Source organism: Alexandromys fortis, unplaced genomic scaffold (genome assembly GCF_014885135.2).
Source record: "Alexandromys fortis isolate MF-2015 unplaced genomic scaffold, M_Fortis_MF-2015_v1.1 scaffold_76, whole genome shotgun sequence".
NCBI classification, from domain to species: domain Eukaryota; kingdom Metazoa; phylum Chordata; class Mammalia; order Rodentia; family Cricetidae; genus Alexandromys; species Alexandromys fortis.
The window spans coordinates 6,910,420-6,925,401 of NW_026067997.1; positions in this window are offsets into that span (position 1 = coordinate 6,910,420).

The window sequence follows — 14,982 nt, forward strand, 5'->3', positions numbered from 1 at the left end:
AGCACCTGGCTGCGGTTCCCGCTGCCATGAGGAGAATATCAATGGTGTTAATATTCCCCTCTTTGTGCCTTGGAATCAGTTGCCTGACATTCTGAGCTCTTGGGCTTTCAAAGCAGCTCCAGCCCAGAAAACCATGGCAGATGTAAAAGGAACGTTAGCCGGAATGCATTCAATTGAATCCTCCCTCGGTGGTCCTTCTCTCCCCCATGGTAACTTTACACACATCTCTAATCTGTACCTTCACTTGCTTGACAAGGGGCATATCCCTAAGTGTGCAAATGCTACTCTCCTTATATTAGGACTTTTTAAAAATTAGTTTTTATTTTTTTAAAAGGGTCTGTTTTATTCGGATGAAGTCATTATCCTTGGTAGCACTAGTAGCAAAGAATGGCTCTTGAATATTAACTGGAAGGAAAGAAGCAACAACAACAACAAAGTCAAAGCAAAGTTTGAAAGAACCAGATTCCTGAGAAGGAAGCTGTGCTGGTTGTATAAATTTGAAATGGCTCAGAACCACAAGGTGGCGCTGTTAAAACACCTCATTTTAAAGCCCTAAGAAAAAGAGCAAATAAGGGCAACAAAATTAAAGAGCCCTTTAAGGAAGAAAATACTTTGTATCAAGACCAGAGTCGTCCCGCAAGCACCAGGAGTGCCTGGAAGTCTGTGTTAGTGTTGTGTGTGTATGTGGAGTGTGGGAGAAAATCACTCCATTTTAAGACAGTGATAATTTTAGGGAGGTTGGGAAAGGATGCAGAAGTTTCATAATCGATACTTTTTAAATTCAAACAGGAACTTTAACACTTGTTAAAAATTTACATTGACTATTAAGCGCAGCTCATCTTCCTGTCAACTTTTCAAGTGTGATATTTTAGACATTAGAGTGATATAGGCTAGGCTTGCTATCCCTCTACCCACTTCTATTCTCCATCGAGAGCGTCCACACTGGGGACATTTATTTGAAAACAATTAGTACCCCATTAAGGGAAACATGAAGCCTGTGGGTCCCAGATGTTCTTGGCTGCCTTGAGAAATTGGCATGGAGGAAGATGGTAAATGAACACGCTGTGGAAAATCGTTCTGTCCTTTGGAGCATGTGGTCTATTATGTGACGCACTGATGTCAGTGCCGCTGTTCTTACGAGTGACCGAATTCGTGTCTGAGTGTTCTGTACATGCACGAGGTATCCATTTACCGACAGCGAGACGAAAACCTGGTGTTTCACAAGGGTGTTCATCGAACACGGGGTGTCGATAGAATGGCTCAGATAATCTTGTTCTTGAAGGCGGGAGTGGGAGGGGACCCAGTGGGACAGGCAGAGATGGCCAGGACTTTGCATTATTGACCTCATCCTTCATGAAGCTTTCTAGATTAAGAGATATGAGAGCATCTCCGTTCTTACTGCAAGGTCCCAAGAATTTAAACAACTTTGATACTGCATGGCAGGATAGGGGGTTGAACCTGGAAGTTTGTTTAGAGGGAAAAATTCAGGTATATTAAAGGGAAATGCCTATACTTTGCTATTTTTATTTAGATAAAAGTCCAATAAAATATTGGGAATTACTTGAGGAAGAAAAGGAAAGAGATCTGGGCTATATAGAGAGCAGTGTGTGTGTGTGTGTGTGTGTGTGTGTGTGTGTGTGTGTGTGTGTTTAAGCTACAAGTATTTTGTTGTTGTTGTGTAATAGAGACTCTGTTACCCAGGCTGGTCTTGAGTTTGAATGCTCCTCAGAATTGAGCTGGGACTCCAGACCACCACCACTCTATCTGACCTAGAGCTGGGTTTGAACCCAGGACGTCCAGCAGGATTAGCATGAGCTTTGTTAGTGAGTTGTACCCAAGGGCATGTGGATCCCTTTTCTCCTCTTCCAAAATTCCCATCACTTTGCATCTCATGTTGTTGTGTTTGCCCATCATCCGCACAGCAGGAGGCCTGGGAAGGTCCCTGGTTCCCCTGTCACCGGGGAAAACTGTACAGGTTGCTGATGGAAGCTGTGGCTGGAATGACTCCTGCATGACTCAGTTGTGGAGGCATGGCTCCAGATGTAACTATAACTCATGATAGGAAAATTAGCCAGTCACTGCTCGGGGGATAAAAAATGCTAATTAAAATAGGAATCTCTGAGGAATGTGCCTTATTTAGATACAAAATAGATTAGCCAGGCCTGAGCCTGCAGCAGTATAAACAGTTACTATGACTGCTACTCTGAGTTGTGTTGAAGCAGTCAATAGAACTGTGTACTTATTCTTAGACATTTTAACTGAATCACATGTCCATTAGCCTGTAGAGATCCCTGTGTCGGGCTGGGAAGGTATGTGGAGGGAAAGATTGTGTGTGTGTGTGTGTGTCCATGTGTGCGTGTGCCCATGTGTGTGTATGCAGGAGTGAGTGTATATGTGAGGGTGTGTGGTGTGATGAGGGTGTGTGAAGGACATAAGATTTGCAATCTACCCTGACTTATGTTGGAGCAAAGCAGTGGCTCTTCCTGATACATGTATTTCTTTTGTATGACCAGCTCCCACAGTCCGCTGGGGATCTAAGTAGTTCGTTCGGACAATCCATCACATCATACTTAAACTATCCAGATACTTTGATGATGCTGTATAAAAAAAAAAAAAAGATCCCATGGGTCCCATGGTGACTAGAATTTAAAAAAAAAATGATAGGATATTTGAGAAGATGAATTAGTCTGGATCCTTGGGCAACCCATCATGAAAGAACCAAATTCCTAAGCTGATTTGAAAAACAATGCAATAATATGATTCTCACGATGAATATCTTGAAATCACTTACTAGAAGTAATAAAGTCAGGCACAATTCCAGCTCTCATGAGGCTGAGATGGCTGTCAGTTCAAGGCCAGCCTGGGCTACAGAGTAGTAGGGACTGGTCTCAAAAAACAAACAACAAAACCCTAGAAATCAAAACCAAACCCTAAATGCCCCTCTAACAAACAAAGAGTCGAAGAACAATCAAGAACCTTTTATACATTAATGAGAGTCAGGCTTCTATGTAGTCTAGGATGGCCTCAAATTTCTGGTCCCCTGCCCCAGCCGCCTCAATGCTTACATTCCAGGTGCCCCTACCATGCTCGACTCTAAGAAACCTGTGACACAAATGGGGGACTTAGGGTTTATGCTGACATTTCCGTCTCTGCCCTTTACTGACTCCCAACCATGGAGAGAGACGCCGTTTATTACCATGCTCTGATGGTCACGTATTAATTCTCCTGCCTTTCAAAGGAGCCGAGAAGACTGATAGTGCAGAACTGACTCGGAAGACTTGGGTCCACAGTGAGCGTCAAGGCTCCTTTGCTGTCGCTATGCGAAGCTGCTCTTCAAAGCCGATCCTGCTCATCACCTCGCGTTATCTTCGGCGTGCTACCTGCGTGTCTCAAAGGTGCCGTGTGACTTTTGCTTGTTTGGCCAAGGACTTGCGGCAGCTGCGACTTGGGGTGACTTGCTCGAGTTCCCCGCTCCAGGAGACCACAGCAGGCCCAGACAGGTACCTGCTTGCTTCTCGGAGGCCACAGGCGCTCCTCCGTGTGGGCTCTTTAGCTTGCACTGTGTTCTCCGTGTCAGGCCCGCATCTGGCTGTCAGGCCTTGAACCCCCACAGGACTTGCCTTGCGAGGTGGGGCCTACAAGAGAGGACTTTGTTGATTTGGGCTCAGGCTCAAACAAACTATTTTAGAAACCTTAAAAGCCTCTGTTGAAGGAAGATGGAAAGGTCCGTAAGAGAGCAGTGCGGAGCTGGCTAGCGGTGGGTTTGCTAGTGGGACTGAAGAATCATGTACCTTATCTTGGTGTTTAATCAGTTGATAAGTTATTTCAGTATGTATATCATTTTCTCTTTTGAAAAAGTTGGTGTCGTAGCCCAGAACCCCCCCCCCCCCAACAGTGAAGAATTGCCAAGATCTGCAGTCTTTGGTAATCCCTTGTGAAGTATGCCTTTTCCACTTCCTTTTAGGAGTTTCAAACCTTCTCCAATATGGAGAAGAACAAAGAAAAAAGAGAAGTTTAGGGTAATAAAGCAGACAGAACCCAGCACCAAACTGAGACCTTTGGGTCTTAAGTGCTCGTTCCTGTTTTTTGCTTTATAAATAAGCATGTAGGTGCTTACTAGGTGAGCCCCATGCAGTTAAGATGAGGGTTCCAGACTGCCCTTAGAGTACATACGCTCCACAGACTTCTTTCTCTGCAAGTTATTCCATGAAGAAAATGAATCTGTCTGTTCTGATAACACATGCAACAAGGCAAAGGTAACATACGTAATGGGAGAGCCAGAAGGTTTAGGCCAGGATGGAAGCCTGATAGGGGCTTCCCCACAGGACTGCTTCAGATGAGTCGGAAGGGCTCACAGCTGTCGTAGTTCCAACTTTGTTGGTTTGGACCCGGGAGCAAGCTAAACCCCCTCAAAGTGTAAAACCGACCTCAGACAGAAAGTAAGAGACGTGTGATTTTTCTCAGAAATACTGTTTCTGATTGTTCAGAAATGGCGCTCTGCCTTCATTTCACTGCATACTAGGTATTTGAAATATCTAATAAGGTCAGTTTGTACATGTTCTGAATCGCAATTTCTTAGGAGAAAATGGGACCAGAAGCCAGTATGTTTTGCTGGTCAAAGAATGTCAGGCTGAAAGCCCAGCACGGCAAAGTTGAGACACAGGAACTTTGGAACCTGAGTAGAGAGAGAGACTACAGGGTAGAGCTGGGGTTTCTGGTGGCAAACGTAATCGCCACAGTTTTTACTCAGGAGTATTGGTGCTAGGAAAGCAGATGAAGAAGTTACAGAGAGGAAGGGACTTAGTATTGCTAGGTAGAGGAATATGTTGGAAGAAAGAACTGCTTATTCATTCCTGGCCACCCAGCTAGCTTTGACCCGAAATCATCACACAGAAACTATATTAATTAAAACACTGCTTGCTTGCCCAGCGGTGGTGGCGCATGCCTTTAATCCCAGCACCTGGGAGGCAGAGGCAGGCGGATCTCTGTGAGTTTGAGGCCAGCCTGGTCTACAAGAGCTAGTTCCGGGACAGGAACTAATAGCTACAGAGAAACCCTGTCTCAAAAATCAAAAAAAAAAAAAAAAACAAAAAACACTGCTTGCTTGGCCTATTAGCTCTAACTTCCTATTGGCTAACTTTTATATTAATTTAACCCATCTCCATTATTCTGTGTATCACCACATGGCAGTGGCTTACAGGGTAAATTCCCAGCATCCGTCTCTGGTGGTTCCATGGTGTCTCTCTCACTGTCTGCCTTCTTCCTCCCAGCATTGCTGAAATCTCGGTGGAGACCTCCAATTGCTGCGCACTACGCTCCCATGCCTGCGCTCTGTGCACTGGCACCAAAGTTCGCGAGCTTAGGGCAAGGGGGCTGGAGATTAAAAATGCACAGACACACACAGACAGAGAGACAGTGACACAGGTCATCCTTGAATTCCCCAAGAACGCCCCCTTTATTGTGTCCAGGGCCAGATTATATAGAGATAGCCACGCCCTAGCCAAACCCACCAGAAACCACTCTCCTGCCATCAGGAACTCCTGAAGGTCTCGTGCTCAGAGCAGCTGTAGGCACTCAGATCAAGGGATTACAAGAAATTCAGCATCTGGGGTCTCACTGCTCCCAAGACAGTATTCAGTCCAGTTTCCCCCACCTACCTAAGTTCTGCCATATCAAGTGGCCAAGGCAGTTTCTTTATTCATTAATAGTAATCACAGCACATAGAGGGGCCTCTCACATCGGGAATATGCAAGTTTCCCTCTAAGAGGATTGGAGCACCAGACTGAAATCCCAAGGTCCAAATCAGGAGCAGAAGGAGAGAGAATGTCCCTGAAGAGTAAAAAGTCTTACTTGAAGCTGGTTATCATGCAGTCATTCTGATAAGATTGTATTGTGCTAAGACTCAGGGAAGCAGAGAATCTGAATTTGTATAATTTAATCTCCAGTCTTTCATGTGTTCCTATGACATATTGAAATGTAGGGAGCAGGTATGAACAAATGACCTTAGAACTCTACGCTGAGTTGCTTTGACGATGTGACACCATGGACTGGTGGTGGCCCAAGCTTGACTTGTCTCATCTGATGTCTAAGCTAGGACTTTCCTGGAACACAGGATCTTATTTTGTCAGTTCTATGACCACTATCTCAAAATACCCTTAGAAGGAATGTAAGGAGAGCTAGCTGGAATGTTAGCTACTCTATATGTCTGGCATGAGTGGCTTGGTCCACCTTTCTACGGGGATGAGGATAAACCTTGCTGTGCAATGCTGAGTCTCTACATGGTTCCAGGGACTAGGACTTGACTAGTGCATTGACAGACTGAAGAAACACACACACACACACACACACACACACACACACACACACACACACGGGCTTTGTGTGGACTAGACTTTCTGATTGAGAAACTATGGAAACTGGCACTATGGAAGCTCAATATGTTTGTTTATTACCTACACTTGAACAGAGAGGCTGGGGTCACCGCATAGAGCTGAACTCGAGGAGGTGGGATTACTACATACAGCCAAAGAGGAGGGTATCTGGTATACAGCTGTATCAAGGAGACAGGCTTAGCCAATTTCAGTAGGGGTAGTCTCCATAGGGGAGCCGTCTCCAGGCTGCAAATATCCCTAGGAGAGGAAGCTATGGAGGACATATTCTACCCCACTGTCAACACTTGCACTTGAACTATGAGGGAATGGTTTGCTATTTCCCTCTGAGCCTCACGGGGTAGGAGAGAGGGCTGAGACTTTGCCGTTTTTCCCCATGGATCTGAAGTTAGGGTCCTTGCCGTGGCTGTGCGCATGTCAACAACACACACCCACTCAGGGCTTCCTCCTTTTCCTACAGTGCAAGTCTTCATTTTCCCCACGAAACCCTTGCCCTTAACCCATCCTTTGAAGTCTTTCAGAGTTTCTTCTTAACTCCATGGTTGTCAGTTGCAACCCACACAAGACTCAACTTTGAAAATAGTTCTGGAGATGAGGCAGGGGTTAAACTGTTAAATTGTGACCTAGGGGTCCCATGGATAACATACAGCCAAGTAGCACTGTCGGCCTTATGAAAAATTATCCTCTATTCAGAGTTAACTCTTATCCTGGGACAGACCAACTCTTCTAAGGCTCCATTTGAGCCTCACAGGACAAGGGGCGGCCGCTGCTTATAATCCCATCAACAGCGTCAATGTATTGTTCTGAGTAGATAAGCGGGCCATGGAAAGATGTGCTCGTCGTGAGATTTCAGGGGAACTCAGGCGAATGACACAGGCACAGGGAAGGTTTTGTCAACCCAATCACTGCCACCAACGATTATTTACCCAGCCTGGACAGGGTGCTCTGCTCCGATGACTGCATGCTGAGTGAGTCCCAGCAACGGTAACAAATACACGTTCTAATGTCAGGGAGACGTCCCGGCCTCATGCTAGCATAAGTCATCACTTGGTTATTATTCTTTTTATTGTTGCTGGAACACTGGTTAATTCAATTCTGTCCCCTGAATTGAACTTTTACCAGGATTAGTTTTTTTTTATGCCAACTCAGGATATTGCTCATATATGAGGGAAAAAAAAGCCTTGAATTGGTTTTCTGAACCTCTTCAGCTTTGCGTCTGCATATAGATGTTTCCTGTGGTGTATCGTGTTGTGTTCTTAACAATTTCTTATGTCAATTACATAGGGTAAGTCCACAATGTCCCCTAAAACAGAATATGCTGATAGTCAGAGTCTTACATTGTACATTTAATTATTTTTAATTAAAACAATTATTTCATTAAGATAATTATCTAATTAAAATCATTTAATATTGATAATAAGATATGTTTCTATCTATCACCTTAAATATTAACAAAAGATCTCAGTAAGTTTTAGACAAAAAAATTAGATCATTAAATTAAGGCTGAAATAGTACAAATTAAGTGATGTATAAATGTAGATATTATGATAGATCAGAGATTATTTATACGTGGTCTGGACACTGCTGCATGTTTAGGATGAGTGAGGGAAGGTCCTCTGTCCCCACAGGAGAGGAAGAGTAATAGGACCCTTTATGGTCACTTCATGGGAGACTAGGTGGGGGACTTGAGGTCACCTCGTCTTCCTTTCCTTCTTGAAGGCCTTGACTATTGAGCACACTTCCCAATCCCGCACTCTGTATTTTGCCAACATGCTTCCCTCTGTCAATAGTCAGAGGACAGGGGCCACAAAACTCTAGGAATCCTGACAGAAGAGTGTTTTGTACAGACAAACTGAGTTCTGTTTTCTAAAACAAATGTCAGAATGTACAGAGCACAGCTAAACTCACCAACAAACAATGATGGCCATGAACAATCTCAATGCCAACCTCTTCACTGAATCCAAAGCTTAAAAAAATAGACCCTGAGGTCTGTGCGCTAAGATTATTCCAGAAGAAGTAGCTGTCCTTTGCTATACAGGCTGCAGGTTTATCTTCTGCCGAGTGGAAGAACAAACACACTAGGTCATCCCCTCCACACACATCAGCTGCCATTCTGGAAGCCAGTGGAATTCCATGTTCTGCAAGATGTCTATGTCCGGTGCTTGCTGAAGATAACGGGGGCAGGGAGCTCGTCAGCGGTGAGGAAAACATGTAGGGGGGATGTAGCCTACATAACAGTGGGCCCCAATAATTGTTTCTTGTGGTGATGGAGTCAAAGGCATTCAATGATAAGATGCCACAGTCAGGGCAGACAGTGGCTTTTTGTGGCCTTTGCTCCCTCAATTAGATTTCTGTGGCTGAGCCACAGGAAGCCATCGGAGGTTAAAGACAACTTTTTCTCAATAGTGTATCCCGAAGAAAAATGTTCAGTATGCATTTTTTTCCTTCTTTGACATGTAAAGTTTTGTTTTCCACACTCTCCCTGCCGTTGTCTTATGGCTCCTCGTCAGGATGATAGTGGTGAACAGGCTGGAGCTGTCTTTGTCCTCACTCCCTGGAGTTCTGCTCTCAGAGGAGGAGACTTTGCCTTGGGTATTGGGAGAGCCACGACCACTGTGATTTCCTCAAGGGGCTCTTTAGTACTCTCCTTGGGGGTTAGGTTCTGGAACCACAATTTCTCTTGCTCTCACCACCCTTAGTTTTATTTAATAAACAACAACAATAACAACAACAAAACCACAGTTTTAAAATAATCCCGAGTCTTTGTAGAAGAAGACAGTCAAAAGGCTGCTTCATTTCTCTCACTGTTGAGTGTCTATCTGAGTTCTCATGGGATGCACCAGAACTTACTTTCAGAATGGTCCCCTGCCTCTGGACTTGGTGGTGACGTTGTAATGCTCCTATTTAAGGGATGATAACTATGGCATTACAGATAGCTGCCGTTCTGTATCACTTAATGGCTGATGACAAGGGGGGAAAAATGCCTGAGTACGTTTAAGTACTGAAAAATTTATTTCCTTGTTATTTTTGGCCCGGGTTTGGTCTAATCTACAGTCAGGGAACCTGTGCAAAAGAACAGCTGTCTGTCTGGCTCCAGCTTTATCAGTTCAGTTTCTCTATAGGATCCTGATAAATACGGCCAAAGCCTATGTTTTTTATTGAGAAATGTGAGTTGCTGACTCAGATTTTTTTTACTTCATCAGATAAGACATCAAGGAGCCTTATCCATCACCCCTTACTGAGAGGAGAGGGTGAGGTTAGTCTTATCCCTTCATACCTAGGACAGGAGTTCATGAAACCAGAGTGTTGACACTCCTTCTTGAATTACCACTGAGGCATGTACAGGCTTTATTAAGCTTCTTGAATCCCTTGCAAATCTTACCACACTGATCCTCACGACAAGCCCATGATGTAGGAGCTGGACTTTGCTGCTCTCTGCAGGGCTCCAGAGATTGACTTACAGACGATCTGCCACGGGGCTGCCTGGGCTGTTGGAGGGAGAAAGCTGCAACAGCCCAGGAGCTCAGTATGTGTATTAGATACAACTGAACACAGAGGTGGGGTTGTTGCATACAGCTGAACAAGGAGACAGGTTTAGCCCATCTCTGGAGAGCGGACTCTGTAGGCGGTACAATCTTCAGGCTGTCGTCTTCTGGAGGGCGAAAACCGTGGTAGGCATTTTCGGCACAAGCTATCGACATTTGCACTTGGACCTAAGCAAGGCTTTGCCACCTTCTGAGCCCCACGCGGGGAAAGGCTTTGCCACTCCACTAGGCTGAGGCATTGGGGTTCTTAACATGGCCTCTTAAAATCGAGGAAAAAGTCGCATCTGTGAACTTAAACTTCACATGCATTACTAACAGAGATTTCAGATGAGATGGCTTCTCAATTATAGATTCCAAAGAAAAGTATAGAAGAATCAGTAGCATTGTTTGACAGTCAAGGTCAAAATATTCATTTCATTCCTTTTTTTTTTTAAAGACTAAACCACTTTACTGTGCTTTGAAGACTTACATATAATTCAGACTTTGTAGAATTCCCCTGATATGAGGGTGTTTGTGGAAATCGGGTAAGATTGCTCTATGAGACCACAATCATTAATTTATTTGAATCTCACATCTTCCTTTGGGGATTAAGCTTAATGCTCCCTTATATAATCTCAATGAGTCCTTTGACAATATTTTCCCTGCTGCAATGGTAAGAACAGACCCATACTAAGTTGGCTTGTGGCATCATGACGGTTATTTGTTGACTTGTTCCATTGTCCTTATCTCGGACTTTGTGTTTAACTGAAGGTGGGGGATAACTTGTTTGAAATGTCTGTTCTGTCCGCTGGTATCACTTCCTGTTGGGCACCTAATTTGAACCTTTTTTGTGTGTACTTATGTGTGGTGTTCACGCCTGAATGCATGTTCAATTGTATGTTCTAGCCTGTGCTTTTATTTGTTGTTGCCATGACTAAACACTGATTGGGGGAGGTAAGGGTTTATTAGGAAGCAAAGACAGGAATCAGGAGAAGGGAGCAGAAGCAGAGACCATGAGCTTTCATAAGTGTCTGTCTCCAGTTTTCAACTTAACTTGTATTCTTCAGAGTCTGATATCACAAGAAGCTCCTTCTATTCTTGGTCATAAAGGAGTGTCTTGTTTTGTGCATGAAATCAGAAGCAAAGGTAACTGCTAATCCAACAACTGTGAACCAAAATCTATGACTGAGCCCTTGCTATAATGCAAGATTAATTATTAAAGGTAATTATTAAGGAACAAAGAAAAAAAAAGAAGCAGAGATCATGGAGGAAACACTGTTTACTGGCTTGCTCAAAGGCACATGCCCAGCTACCTTTTTGATAGAGCCCAGGTTCACCTGGTTAGAGATCTACCATCTATGGTGGTCTGGGCCTGCCTCCTTAGCAATCAGCAAAATACCTCAAGGACACGCCCAAAGGCCAAGCCAGTTGAGTTAATTCCTTCCCGAGGGCTCTTCTTCAGTACGTGTGTCAAGTTGAAGTCCACAAACAGTGGTTGTCAACCTTTGGGTTGCAACTGTGACTCCTTAGGAATCAAATGACCCTTTCACAAGGACCACATACCAGACATCCTGTTTATCAGATATTAACATTGCAGTTCTTAACAGTAGAAAAATTACAGTTATGAAGCAGCAACAAAATACTTTTATGGTTGGGGTCAGCACAGCATGCGAGAACTGTGTTAAAGGGTTGAAGCATTAGGCAAGTTGGGAACCACTGTTGCAATGTGTATGAGGGTTTGTTTGTGCATGTTCCTGCGTGCAGCCGTGCAGGCTTGTAGGCATGAGGGGCGTGTGGGTGTGTGTATCAGAAGTTGGTAATTGGTTTCTTTCTTGACAACTCTCTGTATTAGGTATTGAGGCAATCTCTTATTGAACCCAAAACTCACCAGTTTAGTTAATCTACCTAGCCACTTTGCTCTAGGGCCCCATCTCTTTCCTTCTAGAGTTGGGATTACAGGTGGCTGTTAGGTCTGCTTGACATTTAGGTGGGTGCTGGGAATTCGACTTTTGACCCTCATATTCATTAAGCAAGGCCTTTAAGCACTGAGCCACTTCCCTACCCCCTCCTTTGAACTTTAAATTTAATCTAATTATAAGGTTTTCTGGGCACTGAATTACAAGCTTTCCAGTTGGAAAAGGCAACATAAGTAAAGATGCTGGTTAGTAAGCAAAAACAACTCAGGTTTGGGAGAAGAACTAATGTGTCTTGAGTACCTACTATGTGCATGAGTACCTACTATGTGCATAGGATTATGCTACTGCTTTGTATATGCTTTCTCCTTTAGTTCCTAAGCCAGTTCTATGAAGCAGGTGCAAATCACCTTCTTCCTTGGCAAGAGAAAGTGATATTCTAGGATATTCAATTTTTTTTTTCCTGAGGACTCCAGTAATGACAGACGTTGAGATTCAAACACAGATCTGCTGAACTGTGATGTCACTTCTCCCAAAAAGCAATGCACATGAAAAGTCAGAGGATTGGAGGTTTTATTGCTGATATCTTTACTCCGCCACTTTTAACTGTGTGCCTCCTACAGTAGCGGTTGCTCCGGTCGTCCTTGGCAATTCAATGTTGCTCCAAGTAGAAATTATTCTGTTTTGAAATTTTGCCTTTAAGGTAAAGGGTGAGAGAAGATAGGTTTAGGGCAGATGCCAAATAAATCAGCACATGGATAAATAAATGAATTTTGGTAAACATCTTAATAAAACATGGAGGTCAGGTATGGCCTCACTGAACAGATAACCTTGAATGTGAGCTTGGAAGGGTAAAGTAGATCAGTGGCCTGGAAGAAGATCCTCTATGTGTAGGGCACAGCTTATGAGAAAGCTCTGAGGAGAAAGAGATTGTGTGAAAAATAAAAAGGGCCAGGGTGTGGGAGCTTACACAGTGTGAGGGGAGACAAGAAGGAGGAGGCTACAAAGATAGGATGAGCTGGATCTTGTAGAGTCTTATTAGCCAGGCTATCATGGGAAATCCCTGGAGAGTTTTACATAGGGGATTGACGGGATTTGATCATTTGTGAAACTCACACAATGGACTCAAAGGGTAACTGGGGAGATGGCAGGATCCATTAGGAAGCTACAAGGAAAGCAGTAGCCGGGGCAGAAGGAGCTGACACCTGCGGCAGGGTGGTGTTTGCTAATCAAGCAGTGTAGGGATGAGACAGAATTCGCAGGCCACTGCAGTGCAGATGCTATCGTCTATAAATCTAAGTTTCAGATCAACATAGCAAGAAGATCCCATTCATGTAGCAGCAGACATTAGAACATACACCAACAGAGAGAATTCAAATAAAACCAGCATGTGTAGACACAACTTACTTGTCCTGGGAGTAAACCATAAAACGGCCAATTCTTTCAATTGTTCTAATGGTGCACCACAATTCTAAACATAATTTGGAAGGTGTGTGGAGGATAATTCCTAAATGCATTCGTGTACACACACAGTTGATAATAATGAAGGGAAAATTTCCTCTGAGATATGAATGCGATTTATAGAATTATAGAACTTGAAACTCACAATAGTCACACGGAACTCAGAAAAAAAGTCCATGGAACAGAGCAGCAACAGGTCCAGGAGTAAACACAAGAAGCTTATACACAGCTTTCATATAAGATGGAGATGGCTTTTAATGAGGTGTGAATTGACAGAATGTTTTGCAAATATGACATTTAGTAGTTGTGACAGGTGGCTTAATAAGTTGTAAGAAATAAAATATACCTTATGCTAAGAAAAATACAACGCGAAGAGAGCTTGTTTTTAAACATGGTGTCAGTACCAAGAATCAATAAAGGAAAGTTTGAATGATCCGCAACTAAGAAGTTAAATACAAATAAAAATAATGGGAGAAGTAAGTGACACCTTATTCTGGAAAATAATAACATGATAAGCCCTGGAAGGAAAATGAGCTGGGGTGCTGGGCGAGGTGGCACCTGCCTCTCCTCCCCTGAATGTGAGAGGTTCGGTGAGGATAGTTTTGAATTTGCAGCCACCCTGGGCTACACAGGGTCCACTGGTAGGGATTTAAGGTGAGTATTCTGGGATCATGATATCTCCTATCACGTGTGTGTGGGTGCACACACACACACACACACACACACACACACACACACACACACATATCAGTCAGAATAACCTTGAGCATCTCAGCATCACACCTCAGGAGTCATCCACCATGTCTTCTGAAATAGGGCCTCTGCCCTCTGCATGGTTAACAGCTGGCTAGTTCAGTTATGCTGGCCCATGATTCCTAGGAGTGCACTGCCTTTTATTATTTTTTTTTTAATGTACCATGAGTTCTGGTGTTTGAACTCAGGCTTTCATGCTTGCAGTCCCTTTAAGGACTAGGGTATCTTCCCAATCCACATCAGCGGAATCTTGTTAACAAAGGTGATAAAATGCTAATGCCCAAATGGCGTGAGAAAAATGACATTATTTTTTGTGTATCTTATTTATTTATTTATTTATTTACATCTCAGGCGCATTTCTCCTTCCCGCCTCTTCTCCCAGTCCCTCTCCCTCATACCTCTTTCTTCCCCCCAAATACACTCCTCTTCAGTTTCTATTTAGGAAAAGGCAGGTTGCCCATGGATATTAACAAAACAGGTTGCAGTAAGACTAACAACCTTCCATGTATTAAGGCTAGACAAGACAACTCACTATGAAAGTAGGGTCCCCAAAGCCAGTAAAAGCATTAAGAGATAGCCCCTGTTCCCACTGTTAGGAGTCCCACAGTGGGAGCAAGCTATACAACTGTCTCATATATGCAGAGAGCCTAGGTCAGTCCCATGCAGGCTCCCTGATTGTTGGTTCAGTCTCTGTAAGTCTCTATGAAGGTTAGTTGATTCTGTGATGTCCTCAGATCCTCAGAATCCTACAATTCTTTCTCTCCCTCTTCAGTAGCATTAACTAAACTCTGCCTAATGTTTGGCTGTGGGTCTGCATCTGTGTCTATCAGTTCCTGGGTGAAGCCTCTCTGATGACACTTGGGCTAGGCACCAATCTATGTATATAGGAGAATAACATTAGGCATCATTACATTGACATCCCCTCCACCTCCAGTTGTGTTT